The sequence below is a fragment of the Trichosurus vulpecula genome, chromosome 5, assembly GCF_011100635.1.
Source record: "Trichosurus vulpecula isolate mTriVul1 chromosome 5, mTriVul1.pri, whole genome shotgun sequence".
Lineage (NCBI taxonomy): Eukaryota > Metazoa > Chordata > Mammalia > Diprotodontia > Phalangeridae > Trichosurus > Trichosurus vulpecula.
In genome coordinates, this window is record NC_050577.1 from 144896790 (window position 1) to 144911784 (window position 14995).

At 35.3% G+C, this 14995-nt stretch overlaps 1 protein-coding gene across 24 annotated transcripts in view; it reads left to right on the forward strand.

The window, feature by feature from the left end:
* The window catches only part of NRCAM (neuronal cell adhesion molecule), a 321453-nt gene that overhangs the window by 75027 nt on the left and 231431 nt on the right, over window positions 1-14995 (forward strand). For all 24 annotated transcript variants that reach the window (XM_036760086.1, XM_036760073.1, XM_036760075.1 and 21 more), the window contains exons 2-3: window positions 2203-2277; window positions 13478-13614. The gene's annotated coding sequence lies outside the window, so the exon portion shown is untranslated. The remainder of the gene's footprint in view (window positions 1-2202; window positions 2278-13477; window positions 13615-14995) is intronic.

Sequence of the window (14995 nt, forward strand, 5' to 3'; positions counted from 1 at the left end):
ATTAGCTAAAATAGGAAGCTACCAGATTGCAGTCTGGGGTGAGCCTGATTTTATCCACCTCCCACAGCAATCTCCCCAGAAGCACTGTGCTGATGTCCCAGCTTCTCTGTACTCCTCCCCGCACCCCTCCACACTCTGGAAGTGTCTCTTCTCTCTATCCCTCTCCTTTCCCCAACTTACTGAGAAAATACTTTGGTCTTTTTGTCCCAGGCATAGTTTATGGCATTTGTCCCTGGGCGCAAAATATACCTAATTAGGATTTGTGATTAGTAATATGTAATTAAGCATAATTACATGCACCTTTTTAGTTGAATGGGGTCAAAGTTCTAATCTTTAAATAATTTGTAAGTAAAACTTTAACTGCAACAGAGCAGAAACGCTTTGAGGACATAGGAAGTTCTCATTTTATTGATTTGTGAAAAAATGTCCTATCTTAAACCCAAATTTTATCAAGATCTAATAATGGGACGAGTTCGGCTTTTCTAGTTTCCAGATTGCTTCTGATGACAACAACGCTGACCTTGAATAACTGGATTTGTGTCCCTAATCTACCACTCACCTGTCATGTGATCATAGACAATTCTTTTGAGCTTCAGTTTCCTCATCTGTTAAATGTATATAATAATATTTGTAACATATCTCACATTTTTGTTATTACCAAATGATAATGAAGACTTTTATAAACTTTAAAGAGCTATGCTAATATTAGCTCATCAGGCATAGCCTTAAAATTGAGTTTTTCACCACTGAATTTACCTGCAAATCTTAGAACATTCAAAGTACTATCAGATGTTAAGTTCAAGTTATCAATTCTACTTTTCTTTAATTTTTATTTGAGAACACATTTAATCCTTTTTTGTGGTAAAAGTATGGTTTTTATAATGCTGCCCCTCACAAGCAGAGGTAAAATTATTGGTCATGTCTTGGCCACCTTTCTTTCCTGTGGTTCTCTTTTAAATGCTGAAAGGTGACCTGAATGTTATTCTGGAATTACCTTCTTGCAGTTCTCTGGTGAAAGAGAATGTTACCCCCTTAATGTGGCTCTAAGATCCTGACCTACACTCTTCCTTTTGATGCTTCTGTCGCCCCTGCTGCTAGCAACTTCCTCAATGGATATGAGACTTCTTATTCACAAATCCCAAAGTGCTTGTTTGTAAGTACATCACTCAATCTCATACCAGCTCAAGGAAATGACCATTAAATGTGAAAGTTTTGTCCAGAGTCAGCAACAACCCAGGGATATCCACCTCAGCTCTGATCTTGGATGTTAATTCATAGAGAACATTTCTTCCTGAATGGTGGGTGGTGTGTGTGTGTGTGTGTGTGTGTATGTGTGTGTGTATGTATGTGTATGGGTAAGTGCATGCAAACACACACACACACACACACATGCTATTCTTTTCAGAGAATTCTCTGTCCTTGTGAGTGATAAAACCCACTCTTAATGGCTGCTGTCCAGCTGGATGCTATTCCAGAATCTGATCTAAGCCAACTCTAATTATTTTCAAGGTTTCTTAATAACAGTAAAGTGACATGTGGGCCAATGACTGAATATTAATTTCCTCCTAATAACAGGGGGGAGGGGCAGAGTATTTCATTGCTACTGACCATTAAGTCACTGTGGTCTATGGAAAGTTGCTGGCATAAAGCTTCTCCTGATGTCACTTGTGGATGAGAGTGCACTCTGGCAGGCTGTTTACAATTTGCTATGAAATTTTTTCCTATATTCTCAATATAAAGTATGTTTACTTCAAAGACATGAAAAACACAACAAAATCTAATTGATTTGGACCTCTCTAATAAGGAAGTAATGATATGGTGCTTTGGATCCCAGTAATAAGCAATAATATAGTGCCTTCCATGGGTAGATTGGGAGAGAGGGTCCAGACTTATTTAACTGGCATAGAAAACTACCATTGAGGAAATTCCCTGTATTCACGAAGATCAGCATGTTCTGTCACATGGTAAAGAGTTGCCCTTGGGCAATGAGGGTGAAGTGATTTGCTATACCGCCAGTATGCACAAGTCAGAACTTGACTCAAGTCTTGAACTGAAGTCTGGACTCCAAAGGACAATTCTCTCTCTATTAGATTACACTGCCTCTTATGTATGCATATGTTTATGGAATTAATTTAAATTGTAGCATATGGGGCTAGAACTTGTTTACTTTTGTATAACTATAAAAAGTGCTTTTCTTTGCAGGTCCACTTTACCCCCAAATTTGGATTCCATAAAGCCCATTTCAGGATACAACTATATATTTTGGCTTATCTTCAGGTAGGTTTTTATCTGGAAAAAATCTTATAATACTTTAAACCATACTGCAAAAGAAATTATTGCCTTATTTAATTGGGCTGTTTTTAGTCCCTTTTACATTTTATTCCATTCCACATGGAAACAGAAATGTTCGTTATGAATAATTTTTCTTTATTCATTAAAGCAAGTGTTTTAAGCCCCTTTAGCAATGTGAGGGAGGCAGTTTTGTTCTTAGTTCAAGGAAAAAGCTTTCTAACAAGTAGAACTAAGAATGCAAATGGTTATTTAGCATAGTGCCCAGCACCATCAACTCACTCTTTATCCTTGACATTGTTTGGCTTAAACTGTTCAGTTGAAGGTCACCAACTCTCAAGATAGCTTTTTCTTAGTCCTTTTTTTTTAAAAAAAAATCTTGACAACATTTGACACTGCTGACCGTAGCTACCTTGTTTTTCAGTGTCCTCCACTCTCTTGGTTCTGTTCTTACTTCTCTGGCTAACTCTTTTGATGCCTTTGACAGTTTTTCTTCCAACTCCCACCCCTTAAATATAGGGATTCCCTAAGATTTTGTTCTTAGAACTCTTTGTTCTCTTTATACTTTCATTCAATTCCTCACCCTAACCCCATTATAAGCTCCTCAAGGGAAGTGACTGTGTCATTGTTCAGCTATAATATTTAAGGGATCTCAGCTCCTTTTGTGCTCCTTCCACTTCTGCAAATGATAAGCCTTCAATTTCCATAAGTATTTTTCAAGAGTTTCTATAGCTGAAAAGATTCATCACCTGGTGGTCAACCTCTCTAAAATTAGGTATTACCATAGATTTTTGAAACTAGTTTAAGTTGGTTCTTGGATGAAAGGAATGCAATTGACTGTCCTCTATGCAAGTCCTTTCCAGCTCAGAAGGGCCATCTAGAGTTTGTGTTCCTCTAGCGTAGCTTTCAAAGACTTGGAGTCATATCTACACTTTGAGAGGCTTCAGAGTAGGATGTTAGTGAAAGAAATACTACAAGTTCAATGAATGTACCTTTCTTTCAATCATTAGTGTCTTCCAATCATCAACATATATTCATATATATATATATGTACATATATGTGTGTACGTATTACATACATGTACATATATATATATATGCACATACATAACAACTCATAGTAGAATGAAATTCTCTGTGGCATGAATCCATCTTAGAATCTTTTTCAATACATTTTTATTTATTTCATTAAACATTCCCAATTACGTGGAAAATTTTTTAACCATCATATTCTCCCCCACCCCTTCCTTGAGAAGTCAAACAATTTAATATTGATTATACATGTGAAGTTCTCTAGAAAACATATTTTCTTATTATTCTTGTTGCAAAAGAAAATAGACAAAAACCCCAAGAAATATAAATTCTTTTTTAAAAAAGTATGATTCCATCTGCATTCATAGTTCATCAGTTGTCTCTCTGGAGACGGATAGCATTTTTCATCATGGGTCCATTGGACTTGTCTTAGGTCATTGTCTTGATCAGATTATCTCAGCTTTTTATGATTTTTATGATATCCTTACAATATTGTTGTTACTGTGTATGATGTTCTCCTGATTTTGCTTATTTCACTTTGCATCAGTTCATATAAGTCTTCCCAGGTTTTTCTGTAACCATCCTGCTTATCATTTATTATTGTACAATATTATTCCATCACAATTATATACCACAACTTGTTCAGCATCCCCTTAATTTCCAATTCTTTGCCATTACAAAAAGAGTTGGGTTAAGTGTTTTTGTATGAATAGGTCCTTTTACCTTTTCTTTATACTCTTTGGGATACAGAGCTAGTAGTGGTATTGCTGAGTCAAAGGGTATGCACAGTTGTTATAGCTCTTTTGGTGTAGTCCCAAATTGTTCTTCAGAATGGCTGGAGCAGTTCCCAACTCCACTAAGAGTGTGTTAATGTGCCAATTTTTCCACACCCCTCCAGAATTTGCCATTTTCCTTTTCTGTCATGTTAGCCAATCTGATGGGTGTAAAGTGGTATCTCAGAGGTGTTTTAATTTGCATTTCTCTTATCAGTAATGATTTAAAGCATTATTTCACATGACTTCATAGCTTTGATTTCTTCTTCTAAAAACTGCCTGTTCATACCCTTAGACCATTTATTAACTGTGGGATGGCTCTATTTTTATAAATGTGGCTCAATATTCTATATATTTGAGAAATGAAGCCTTTATCATAGAAACTTGCTATGAAAAGTTTTCCCCAGTTTCCAATTTTCCTTCAAATTTTTGCTATATTCATTTTGTTTGTGCAAAAGCTTTTAATTTCATGTAATCAAAATGATCTATTTTACTTTCTGCAAGCTTCTCTATCTCTTGTTTGGTCATAAACTCTTCCCTTATCCATGGACCTGACAGTAAAATTTTCCATGCTCCCTTCACTTCATCTGTTATATCTAAATCGTTTATCTGTTTTAGCCTTATCTTGGTACAAGGTGTGAGGTGTAGGTTTATGCCTAGTTTCTTTCAAACTGCTTTTCAGTTTTCCCAGCAATTTTGATCAAATATTCAGTTACTCCCCAAACTTGGATCTTTGGGTTTATCAAACACCTATGGTCATTTACTACTGTGTACCTAATCCATTCCACTGATCTACCATGTTATTTCTTAGCTGGTATCAAAATGTTGTGGTGATTACTGCTTTATAATGTAGTTTGAAATCTGAAACTGCTAGAGTGCTTTCTTTCACATTTTCCCTTTAATTCCCTTGATATTCTTGACCTTTTGCTATTATTTTTCCTAGCTCTATAAATAATTCTTTGGTAGTTTGATTGGTATGGCACTGAACAAGAAATTAACTTAGTTGAATTATCACCTTTATTATATTGTCTTGGCCTACCCACAAGCAAGTAATATTTCTTCAGTTGTTTAGATCTGATGTTATTCACGTGAAAAATGTTTTGTAATTGTATTCATATAGTCCCTGGGTTTGTCTTGGCAGGTAGACTCCCAAGTATTTAATATTGTCTGCAGTTTTTTAAAAATGAAATTTCTCTGTCTCATGCTGGGTTTTGTTGGCAGTACGTAGAAATGCTGATGATTTATGTGATTTTGTTTTATATCCTGCAGCTTTACTAAAGTTGTTAATTATTTCAACTACTTTTAAATTGATTCTCAAAGATTCTCTAAGTATACCACCATATCTTCCACAGAGAGTGATAGTTTTGTTTCCTCATTGCCAATTTTTATTCCTTCGATTTCTTTTTCTTGTCTTATTGCTATAGCTAGCATTTCTAATAAAATATTGAATAATAGTAGTAATAACGAACATCTTTATTTTACCCCAATCTTATTGAGAAGGCTTCGAGTTTATCCCTGTTACAGATAATGCTTGATGATGGTTTCAGATAGATACCACTTATTTCAAAAAAACCTCAATTAATTCCTATACTTTCTACTGTTTTTAAATAGAAATGGGTGCTGAATTTTGTCAAAGGCTTTTAAAAATCTTTGATACAATCACATGATTTTTGTTGTTTTTCTTATTGATATGGTCAATTATCCTGATAGTTTTCTTGATATTGAACCAGCCCTGCGTTCATGGTATAAATCCTACCTGGTCATAGTGTATGACCCTTGTGATACATTGTCATGATCTCCTTGCTAGTGTTTTATTTAAAAAATTTTGCATCAATATTCAAGGAAATTGGTCTACGGTTTTCTTTCTCTGTTTTTGCTCTCTCTGGTTTAGGTGTTAGCACTATATTTGTATCATAAAAGGAATTTGGTAGGATTCCTTCTTTACTATTTTTTTTCAAATAGTTTATATGGTATTAGAATTAATTGTTCCTTACATGTTTGATAGAATTCACTTATAAATCCACTTGGTCCTGGGTTTTTTCTTTTCTTAGGGAGCTCATTGATGGCCTATTAATTTTTTTCTAAGATAGGTTTATTTAAGTATTTTATTTCCTTTGTTGTTAATCTGGGCAATTTACACTTTTATAGATATTCTTCCATTTCACTTAAATTGTCAAGTTTACTGCTACATAATTGGACAAAATAACTCCTAATAATTTCTTTAATTTCATCTTCTTTGGTGGTACATTCACCCTTTTAATTTTTGATACTGGTAATTTGGTTTTCGTTCTTTTTAAAATAAAATTAACCAATGGCTTATTTGTTTTATTGGTTTTTTTAATGAAACCAGCTCCTAGTTTTATTTATTAGTTCAATGGTTTTTTTTTAGTTTCAATTTTATTAATCTCTCTTTGATTTTTAGGATTTCCATTTTGGTATTTAATTAGGGATTTTTAATTTGGTTTTTTTAGTTGTATGGCCAGTTCATTGAGCTGCTCTGTCCTTTATTGATGTGCATATTTAGAGATATAAAATTTCCCCTAAGTACTGCTTTGGCTGCATCCAACAAATTTTGGAATGTTCTCTCATTGTTGTTATTCTCTTTAATGAACTTATTGATTGTTTCTATTAATTGTTCTTTGAGTCACTCATTCTTTAAGATTAGATTTTTAGTTTCCAAAAAATTTTTAATCTCTGTTCTATGACCCTTTATTAAACGTTATTTTTATTGCATTATAGTCTGAAAAGGGCACATTTGGTATTTCTGCTTTCCTGCATTTGGTTGTGAGGTTTTCATGTCCCTCTAGTATAGTTTTACTGTTTATTTCATCCTGTAATTCATTTAACATTTTTTTAAGAATTTAGATGTTATGCCATTTGGGGTGTATATATTCAGTATTGATATTATTTCATTGTTTATGCTGCCTTTTAGCAAGATGTAGTTTCCCTGCTTATCCCTTCTAATTAGACCTATTTTTGTTTTTGCTTTGTCTAAGGTCATGATTGCTACCCTGCCTTTTTTTGGATTATTTATTTATTACTTATTTAATATTTTTAGTTTTCAGCATTGATTTTCACAAGATTCGAATTACAAATTTTTTCACCATTTCTACCCTCCTCCCTACTCCAAGATGGCATATATTCGGGTTGCCCTGTTCCCCAGTCAGCCCTCCCTTCTGTCACCCCACTCCCCTCATCCCTTTTTCCCTTACTTTCTTGGAGGGCAAGATAGATTTCTATGCCACATTGCCTGTGTATCTTATTTCCTAGTTGCATGAAAAAACTTTTTTTTGGTTGTTGTTGTTTTTGAACATCTGTTTTTAAAACTTTGAGTTTTAAATGATATCTCCTGGATCTATTTTCCAGGTCAGTGGTTTTTCCAATGAGATATTTCACATTGTCTTCCATTTTTTCATTCCTTTGGTTCTGTTTCATAATATCTTGATTTCTCATCAAGTTACTAGCTTCCACTTGCTCCAATCTCATTTTTAAGGTAGTATTTCTTCAGTGGTCTTTTGGACCTCCTTTTTCATTTGAGTAATTCTGTCTTTCAAGGCATTCTTCTCCTCATTGGCTTTTTGGAGCTCTTTTGCCATTTGAGTTAATCTATTTTTAAGGTGTTATTTTCTTCAGTTTTTGGGGATCTCCTTTACCAAATCAGTGACTTGTTTTTCATGGTTTCTTGCATCACTCTCATTTCTCTTCCCTATTTTTCCTTACTTCTCTTACTTGCTCTTCCAAATCCTTTTTGAGCTCTTCCATGGCCTGAGACTAGTTTCATGTTTTCTTGGAGGCTTTTGACTTTGTTGACTTCTTCTGTGGTGTGTTTTGGTCTTCTTTGTCACCAGAGAAAGATTCCAAAGTCTGAGTCTGAATCTGAGTGCATTTTCGCTGCCTGGCCATGTTCCCAGCCAACTTACGTGACCCTTGAGTTTTTCATGGGGTATGACTTCTTGTAGAGTATAGAGTACTTTGCCCCAAGCTTGTGGGGTTGTGCTGTTGCTTTCAGAACTACACAGCAAGCTCTGCCACACCAGCGTTACTCCTCCCCCAAGAACCACCAACCTGGACTGGACTCATATCTAAACTGGCTCTGCACTCCAGCTCAGACCCACCACTTAATTCCTTCCACCAGGTGAGCCTGGGGCCAGAAGCAACTGCAGCTGTAGTTCTGTAGCTGCACCTTCTCTGCTGCCCCCCAGGCAGTGGCTGAACCTTGAACGCCTTTCACTCTGTCCCAGCAGCTTTTCCCACTAACCTTCTCTGTTGTCTTTGGTGTTTGTGGGTTGAGAAGTCTGGTAACTGCCACAGCTCACTGATTCAGGACGCTAGGACCTGTTCCACCCAGCTTTGGGTCTGGTTGGTTGGGGTGCAGCCTATGCTGAGCTCTGCTGTGCTCTCCGCTCCCGGGTCTGGTAGACCTCACCCCGAGACCATCCAGGCTGTCCTGGACTGGAGCCCTGCTTCCTTCTGCTATTTCGTGAGTTCTGCAGTTCTAGAATTTGTTCAGAGCCATTTTGATAGGTGTTTGGAGGGACCTGGGTGGGAGGTCACACAAGTCCCTGCTTTCAAGCTACCATCTTGGCTCCGCCCCCTACCCTTGCCTTTTTTACTTCAACTGAAGCATAATAAGTTCTGCTGTATCCCCTTATTTTAATTTTCTGCATGTATCTCCATTCCAAGTGTGTTTCTTGTAAACAAATATTGTTGGATTCTGGTTTCTAATCCATTCTGCTATCCACTTCTCTTTATGGGTTTGTTCATCCCATTCATATTCACAGTCATGATTACTGTGTATTTACCTCCATCCTATTTCTTTTATTTCTGCTTCTCTTTTTATCCTGTCCCTCCTCTAAAGTCAGTTTCACTTTTGACCACTGCCTTTTATGTGTCCTCCTTTTTTTTTATCACACACACCCTTTGACTTATCCTTTCCCTTCCTAATTTCCTGTTGGGCAAGATAAATTTCCATTACCAGTTGAGTATGTCTATGTATTTTTTTCCTCTTTATACCAGTTTAGATGTGTAAAGTCCAAACATTTCCAGTTCCCATACATTTCCCCTTCCACCATAAAAGCTCTTCCTTCTGTGCTTCTTTATGTGAGGTAATTTCCCTGTTCTTCCTGTTTTTTTCCCTTCTCCCAGGTCATCCCTTTTCCTCTCTTGTCTATTTTGGTACATTATCCAACATAATTAACTCACCCCCTGCACCTTCTTTTATGTAGAATCCTTCTAACTGCCCTAAACGATAAAATTCTTTGAAGTTATACATATCATTTTCCCATGTAGAAAGGTAAACATTTAACCTTATTGAGTTCCCAATGATTTCTTTTTCATGTTTACCTTCTTATGCTTCTCTTGAGTCTTGTATTTGACAGTCAACTTTTCTGTTCAGCTCTGTTCTTTTCATCAGGAATACTTGAAAGTCTTCTATTTCATTAAATATCCAATTTTCCCCCTTGAATGATTATGCTCCGTTTTTCCTGGGTAGGTTGCTTTTGGTTGTAATCCCAGCTCTTTTGTCTTCTGAAATACCATATTCCAAGCCCTTTGCTCCTTTAACATGATGACTGCTAAATCTTGTGTAGTCCTTACTGTGGTTCCATGTACGTGAATGGTTTCTGTCTGGTTTCTTGAACAATTTTTCCCTTTAACATGGGAACTCTGGAATTTGGCTATAATCTTCCTGGGGTGTGGTTCATTTTGTTATGTCTTTCAGGTGGTAGTCAATAGATTCTTTCAATTTCTACTTTACCTTCTGATTCAAGGATATCAGGGCAGTTTCCCCTGATAATTTTTTGAAATATAATGTCTTTGTTCTTTTTATGATCATGGACTTTGTGTTGTGCAGAAATTTTCAAACTATCTCTCCTTGATCTGTTTCCTAGCTCAGTTGTTTTTCTGATGAGAGAATTCATATTTTCTCCTATTTTTTCATTCTTTCAACTTTTTTTATTGTTTCTTGATATCTCATGGAGTCATTTTCCCACCCTATTTCTTGATTTTGAATGTTATATTAAAGTTGGGTTCTGTTCCCAGAATGGAGATAGGGGTGAGAAGAGTCACCATCTCTAACTTCAGGCTTTTTTCACACTGCTGTTTTCAGAGCAAGTTTGAAGGGAAGGTGCGGGGGGAGTGTTGGAAATTTGTGGTGCTTCCAAAGTTGTGTGATCTGGGGAGATGTGTATTCACTGTTCTCTTGGTCAACACTCTTGTCCTTACCCAGGAAGAGCCCCTAATCTCTTGGGATTGCACTTGATACTGCTGCTCAAGGCCATCACTCCATTGGGACCAAAAATGATATTGTTTCTCAGGATCTCTGATCCTTTGGGACCAGAAGTGATATTGGTCCTCAGGGTTCCTACTCTCTCTTGACTGAAAATGCTCCTCCTCACCCTTGAACTATGTCCCACAAGGGGGTATAGACAATGAAGTCACCAAACAGTTGCCCCTCAGGGCTCCTGCTCAGTCTCAAATGAACCTACTTTTCTCTGTCCTTGAACTGTGCTCCAGAAGTGGATACAGACAGTGGAGTTGCCAAACAGCATCTTGGAAGTCTTGGACTCTTCTCAAGTTACCAGAAATATGAAAATGACATTGCTTTTTCCCTATTAAATTATCCAATAACATGGGACCTAAGGACATATTCAACTGAATATATATATATACATATATATATATACACACATATATATATACACACACATATATATATACATATATATATATTTAACTTATACTTTGTTTTAAAGAACATACTTATGATGGAAATATTTAACAGAGAGGAGCCATTTGCAAAGATCTGACAGATGGATGAAAAGGATTGTTGAGGTGACCCAATAAGCAATGGCTGGGTTTCATAATATATGTTTGATCCAAAAAGGAACAGAGACAAATTTCCTGTTGGTTTTGTTGGTCGGATATTTGAGTCATTTCCCAGAGAAGGTATTAGAAAAAACCTTTCAGGAGAATTATTGAAAGCTAAGTTAGAGAAAGCATTTGAGAACCTCCTTTAGAGACCAATTGTTCTGTGGCAGGAGAAAAATAAATGGCCCAAGAAGCCTGACTTCTTTAATTTCTCTGATTGCCTCAGGGAATGATGAGCTTTATTTGGCTTGGTATTTGCAATACATTTCTTGAATGTAAATTCTCAGCCTATTTCATACAAATAATTACTGTAACTACAATATTCATGCTGCCAATTATCAGAACTATGGCCTAATTTTCTACTCATGATGCCAAAAAAATCACACCTTTCTGTTTAGAAATCTTTAACCAGGAAAAATTAATGTCCTTTATACTTCAAAAGAATTAGCTAGCTGTGCCAGTTTGTGTAGCTATTTGTATTTGGAAGGTAATTTAGACTCCAGTAGTGAATTAGCTGTTAGGAACAACATAGATACTTTAACTAATTTCTCAAATAAATACACTTGCTCTTTTACTTAATCTTGCTTGGCTTGACAGAACATAGGAGAAACTATTTAATTTTCACTCCCATTGACCTACAAGAGAAATGAAAAGTTTTCTAAGAGTTTCAAGAAGAGAACATCATTATGATTAACACTTTGATTTGGTCCTAGAAACATTAATTAAAATCCATATTTTCCTTTCATTATTAAAATGAATAATAAAAGATAATTCTAACTGCCACAGTGTTATTAGGATATGCCTGAAGATTCAGAAACTAATAAGTTTGGATTATCCTTTTGTTTAATTAAAATATATTAAATATTTGTAATTTAGATCTTATTCTATTTAATAGAGCAGCTATTCTAAGAAAAGAAACAATTTACATAATTTAAATCTAATGAAGCAACAAATTGGAAAAGGGATATTTCTCCAAGATGACTGAAAATCAGTTAGCAAAAATGGTTTATTCATTTTTCCCTGTATAATTTGTAAATGATGTTCATAGATTTCAGTTATACATTTAAACTTGAATGTTATAAAGGAATGAGTCACATTGATCCATGCTTTCAATTACGAGCATAATCCCAAAATTAACATCGTTTTCCCTCCTAAATATATTAAAACTTCATTATTCAGACACTACTTGAAATTTTAACGAATTGAGATTATTTTCATTTTTACAAAATTTCTAGGGATCCACCTAAGTTTCCATAAAAACAGGTTTATGAAAAGTTAGAAACCAACAATATATGCTAAGAAAACTCTGAAAAGAACCAGGGAAAACCAAGGAAGTTTAAGTGTCCACTGTGAGGTAAATGAAGACTTTCTCTAGTTCCTACTGACTTGCCCTACTGATAGTCCACATTGCAATTCATTCATATGTCAGTTAGGCCCTATACACTTATCACATAAATACACGTGTAACACTAAAAAAATGCTAGCCCATAGAGAAAATCCTAACTTCATAAACTTGACTTAGCGATCTTAAATAATGTTATTGGAAATTTTTTAAAAAACTAGTTTGATTTTCATTCATGCCATTCAAAATAGCCTTATATTTATTAGAAAACATCTATGACTTAGTAAGTACAATATCTTGAAGATAACTTGAGATTTTGAGGGGCAGAGAGGCAAGGTGGGAGGTGATTTGACTTGGCATCATTATTGCAAATAGTTTTTATACTGAGCTGTAAGTGCAATAACCTAGAATCCATAGATTTTTTTGTTGTCATTTATTAACAGAAGTCTCTATTCTCAGATTGTTTTTGTGTCATTTGCCTCTTACTCATGAACATGGCTTGGAAGAAAAAAACTCTAACTACGGGTTCTGATTAATTAGATTCCATCTAATTTAGATTTCATAGCATTTCTTTTATTTTTTTTCTTTTGGCTTCTCACAATGGTTTGTTTAGAACAGTCTTTCTTCCCAGGTGCCTTGAATTTCTTCCCTTTTGCTTCAAAGCTCCCTGTAAATCCTCCCTGCCACTTTTAAAAATTTTTTTCCAGATTCCTTTTAACATTACTGGCCTTGCTCTTATAATCAGTTGTTCATGGCTTAATTTGTATTTGGCCTGCTTTAGGTTATAAAGCAATCCCTACAATGATCTTTGTGTTTATGTGATTGTCAAGCATGCTCTGTTCCCGTAAAGTATTATAACTAGAATTGGATCAATTTTTTTCCCTTTATCTTTTTGATGTCTCTCTATAATTATTTAGGGGTAGTTTATTCATTCCTATTCTGTACTTCACTGGGACTTGTGTTTCTTTTTTTCCCCGTTGCTTGTGTTTCTTTTGAAATGCTCACAGTTTTCTTAATGCAGTAATAGCACATAATTAACTCATGGAATATGATAGTCACCCAAGTTCCTTCTTTTCAGATTTATTGGGGAGGTGGAATAGAATCTTTATAGTGTTAACCAACCAACTCCCCCAAAGTTGACTTCTAAATCTATTTTGTATGTCCTCTTTCATAGGAATCTGTATTAAAATACTGTTCCCAGGAGGCAATATTTGCTGAGGATCCCTCCTTAGGGGGTCTGTCTGAGAAAACTTCTGAGTCAGCAGACAGTGAATGACCTGGGAGTAACCTGGTGCTGTATGCTATCTATAAGTAAGTAAGGATCTTTCTATCTAGAAAAGATGGAAATAGTTAATTCTGTTTGCTCTCTTAAACCCACCTGTGTTCTCTAAGAAAATACTTAACAGTATAGTACTTTCATACATTTTTCCATTGCAACTGTCACTGGGACTTTTATCTTCTTTGGTCCTCTGTATGAGATTTTAAGAAGGGAATCATCATCTGGCTCTTTAGATGCCCTGGCTCTTACAAAGCTTGGAGGTTGGATTCCTGACCTAATGTAGTCTTGGACAGAAAAACACATTATCTTCGTATATTTTTCCAGTATAAGGAGAAATTGTTTATACATTCTACCAGACATTTATAACCCAACCTTCCAATCATCTGTATGCTTTCCCAATTATTTTTGCCCTGTGCTTCTGTTGATTATCATAGATAATTGCTTGGGTCAGGAAGATAAATTCAAATGCCCCCTCAGATATTTCCTAGTTTTGTGACCCTGGGCAAGTCACTTAACCTCTCTTAGCATCATTTTCTTTATCTGAAAAATGGTGATGATAACAGTAACATATACCTTCCTGGGTTGGTATGAGGACCAAATGGGTTATCAAATAAGTAAGTGCTTTACAAACCTTAAAACATAATATAGTTTATTGTTGTTAAAGTTGTCATTAATACTGAGTGATCCCTGTTTTTGCTTTTTAGATCAATCTATCTTTGCACTAAAATAAGAAATTGTTAAGCTTCACTTTATATTTATTTATATTCACTTATATGCCTTAGTATTTGCATTTCCTTCTGACTCACTATATTATTTGTTGGATTGCTTTATTGTTAATATTTTGTTTTCTTGGCATTATTGGTTAGATTTTCCCCACAAGAGACATTTTCTTGATTTTCCCAAGTTTTTCAGTACAATTAATTTGAAACCACCATCAAAAATGGATTCCGAATGTTAGCAGAATATTCCTAAACCAGCTCCAGGTTTCTTATCAACACAAAATATTAACAGAAATTAGTTAGGGAGGGCAATGTTTGCTTAACAAAACTTCTTTATACGTAACTGTTCCTTGTCACTTCCTCTTTCTCCTCCGTCTTATGTTTATTGGAAGTTGAATGGATATTTCTCATAGATACTTTAGGAGGGTAGAACCAAGCCCCATCCCCTTGGCTTTTGTTTTTGTTTCTTGCAAATGCCCAGTGTGTTGTGAAATTTCCTATTTGAGATCATCTATTCAAATTAGTTTTTGGAAAACACATATTATAGTGAAAAATATAATGGATAAAAATTCAAAATTCAGAAATTCTCAGGAGGAACTATCAAAGTAGTTCAACTTTGAAATCTGTACTTTGTTTAGAACATACTGAAGAATTTTACTGGGTCTAGTAGTTACTCCTTATGCAAGCATGGGCC